Here is a 3,625-nt window from a genome sequence, read left to right as displayed (position 1 = left end):
GCAAGATTTAACAGCAATGCTGCTTCTCGTGAAAAGAAAACTTCATCTCGTAGCCTTTGGATCTTGGAAACTAGACCTTTGTAGTTCACACTTCACAGATAAACATATCGTGAACGCATGAAGTACAATATTTCGCTTCAGTTTGTTCCGAATAAAATGCTATGATACAACTTCCAACTCTCTTTTTGTGGTCCGTAAACACTCCCAAATGTACATTTAGTACATTACAAGAGGGGGGGTTTGGCTGACACCCCTACCAGTTTATTCGAAAAAATGAAAATAGAGTACACTTGTGCGTGTTGATAAGAATGTACGTCCTTTTTTTTCTTCTTCGATGATCAGATAACAATGTTGATAACTAAAAATCGACCTGGAGTTTGTCGATGGCCAAGGACCCAATGTGACATCTTAAAATAGTGGCATTTATGCATCAATTCTGTGTTTTAGTTATTCCTAATAATGTCTGCCTTCTGCCTTTTCTTCTACATGTGGGTCTCTGCTATATGAAATTTCATTACAAATCAGAAGAGGAGAGGACATAGAAACTCTTCTTACTACATTTTGGCACTGCTGAAGCTTTTTGTCCGAGAATATTGTACTTGAAGCATTCCTACCAATGTTGCTACTCGTAACAATAGTTACCAAAAATCCGAACATGAGCACTTTCCATTCTTGAAGTGATGGTAGCGGAGACGATCTTGTACAATTATCTCACGCTTGTATGCATGTGAAATGAGCTTTGTGACAGTATGGCAGTCTTCACACACGCGGAGATTGTTTACAATACGGATCGTAGCCCCTGGGGTTGTATTGAGAATCCCAAAAGCAATTGCAAGCTTCTCACTATGGTAGCAAAGGGCAGTTTCCTTCTCCTCCTCGACAATATCAAACAACACTAGGGTTGTGTTTGGGACATAACCTTCTGATCTCAGTCTCTCAAGGATCTCCTCCAACATCAAATAAACCTCTTTCATTTGTGAGTGTGATCCATCCCCCATTACAAATCTGTGAAGTACGCCATCCAAATTGATTGAGCTGCTTCCAGGAGTGGTCTTTATTCCCATTTCCTTCATTAGCTTCCTAACCTGTGCAAGTTCATCCCATCTACCAGCTTTTGCATATATGTTCGATAAAAGTGCATATCGACCACTATTTTGAGGGTCTAACTCAAGTAAGAGCTTCCCCACTTTCTCACCCAATTCAACATTCCCATGAATCCTGCAAGCACCCAAAAGAGCTCCCCAGACAGCAGCATTCGATTTCATTGGCATAAATCTTATAAACTCCTCGGCCTCTGTTAAGTGCCCTGCCCGGCCTAGGATATCAACAACACACCCATAGTGCTCCACTGCAGGTTCAACCCCATACACTGGCTTCATAGCATGGAAATATTGGAGGCCTTCTTCAACCAATCCTGCGTGCGCACATGCGTTTAGAACGCCTATAAATGTTATCTTGTCTGCTCTGAACCTCTGTCTCTGCATATTCAAGAAAAGGTCGATAGCATCCTGTGCACGCCCATGCATAGCAAGGCCTCCAATCATCGCATTCCATGTAAATACTTCTTTCTGTTTCATATTCTCAAATACTTCCCACGCCAATTCTAGACGCCCACATTTGGCGTACATGTCAACCAAAGAAGTACCCAAAATCGCATCCACTCTGATAGAATTCCTTCGCAAGTAAGCATGTATCCATCTACCTTGATCAAAAGAACCTACATTCGCACAAGCAGCAAGAGCACTTGATAATACAAACTTCTTAGGCCTAACCCCTTGGTTCTGCATTTCTTGGAAAATTGCTAAAGCTTCTTTGCAATAACCTCCTTTCATATAACCATCAATCATTGCACTCCAAGAAACATCATCTCGCGCAGGCATCTCCATAAATAACTCTTTGGCATCCTCAATCCTCCCACATTTTGCATAACCAGATATCATTGTGTTCCATGAGCCAACAGTTTTATGTTCCATACTCTCAAACAACCCCCTAGCTGCATCAACATCTCCACATTTGAAGTACCCATCAATCATAGCATTCCAACACACAGCATCAGACTCCTCACTCAAGTCAAGTATCTGTCTAGCCTCTCTAGTATAACCACAAGTTGCATACATCTGAATCCCGGCACTTCGAATATGTCCATCTCCTTGTAGACCATGTTTTATAACATGGTTATGAATTTGCAATCCTTCCACAAGTGCTCCACTATCAGTACACGCTTTAAACAAGGAAGGGAAAGTAAATTTGTTAGGAATAGAGTTTGCAACAATCATTTCACGAAAAAACAGTATAGCCTGGTTGACATCATTGTTCTCTATACACCCTTTAATCATAGAGTTCCATAAGAAGACATGTCGACGAGGGACGTGGTTAAAAGCCTTGAGTGCAGTATCCAAACTGTTGAAATGAATGGAATAGCACTTGACCAAGGAACCAGCAATGTAGTTATCTTGAAAGAGACCATATCTTATAATGAGAGTATGAATTTGCTTAAGATGTTGAAGGGATTTAGTGCCTTTACTGTCTAAGAGATTGGATATTGTTTGCTGGGAAAGTCTGGCTGTGGGCGTGGTGGTCTGTGGTGAGAGGTCACTTGCTTTGAGATGATAAGAGGGCGTGTTTGTGGGCGTTATTGAGCTCATTTCTCTTGACTTGAATAGAAATGTATATACACAAGTACACAACTGCCACTTATATATATAAAATTATAAATGCAGATAACTCCTGTGTGCAGCTTATTGGTGAAACTGTTAAAAGACAAATTCTGGTTTTTCTTTAGGGACAAGTTTTTACAGTTCAAACTTTTTTTTTTTTTTTTTGAAACAAATTAATGGGTAAATATACACGTACACTGACATCATTTTCAACAATATCTGTTAAATTACGATAAAGTGACGGACTATTACAAAAGTAGTTCTCATCTAGTGAAGAACTTAAGCTGGCTAAATAGTCTACGCTTCTGTTCACCTCTATGTAAACATGGCAGAACTTTACTTCTGACAAAAGTGCAACTGATACATTTGTAGCTTCTACAGTTCAAACTTGAGTTAAGCGTCTTTTTACTATTTTTCCTTGTGATTGCATGGGCGCATTTTTGCTACAATTTCGCAACGCGCAGTTTGCTTAGGAACGAATACAAAAGTGCCACTTGTTCATTCAAAACGGAACCAACAATTTGAATCCGTTTCTGGTGGGACTGGTGATAGTGAAGTCAACAGCACGTTTTACTTTGTCTAGTATACAGTTGTCTGGCTATGTTATAGGATTCATGCCACGGGGCCCCACCATAAAAAGCAAATGTTAGTTTTAATAGGAAATTATTCTAAAAGGGAACAAATGGCTCGTAGGATTTCCCCAAACCCCAAAATTTGTCCCGATCACGAGCTTTATTCCTTAGAGTGTTTTGTGATTTTCCCCAATTTATGATTTTTTTTTCTTTAATTAAAACATGAAGCTATGTATAACAAAAAAATAATAGTAATACTAATACTAATAATACATTAGAACCTCGTTAATTTAATACACAAATATTTAATTATTACGCTTAATTAATGAAATTTTATGGTCCCGAATCGGCCCAGTAGACTAAATTAATAATTTCGTTAAATTTGTAAGATAATAG

The 3,625-nt window shown here is 39.0% G+C and overlaps 1 pseudogene across 1 annotated transcript; it reads right to left on the bottom strand.

Moving 5' to 3' along the window:
• Positions 1 to 297: 297 nt before the first annotated feature.
• Positions 298 to 2,664, bottom strand: LOC147516977 (pentatricopeptide repeat-containing protein At5g48910 pseudogene; annotated as a pseudogene). The gene has a single exon (XR_015211295.1). The product of XR_015211295.1 is annotated as a pentatricopeptide repeat-containing protein At5g48910 pseudogene (transcript).
• Positions 2,665 to 3,625: the final 961 nt, after the last annotated feature.

This window comes from Coptis chinensis, chromosome 2, assembly GCF_015680905.1.
Source record: "Coptis chinensis isolate HL-2020 chromosome 2, ASM1568090v1, whole genome shotgun sequence".
NCBI classification, from domain to species: Eukaryota; Viridiplantae; Streptophyta; class Magnoliopsida; order Ranunculales; family Ranunculaceae; genus Coptis; species Coptis chinensis.
This window is presented reverse-complemented; position numbering and strand designations above follow the sequence as displayed.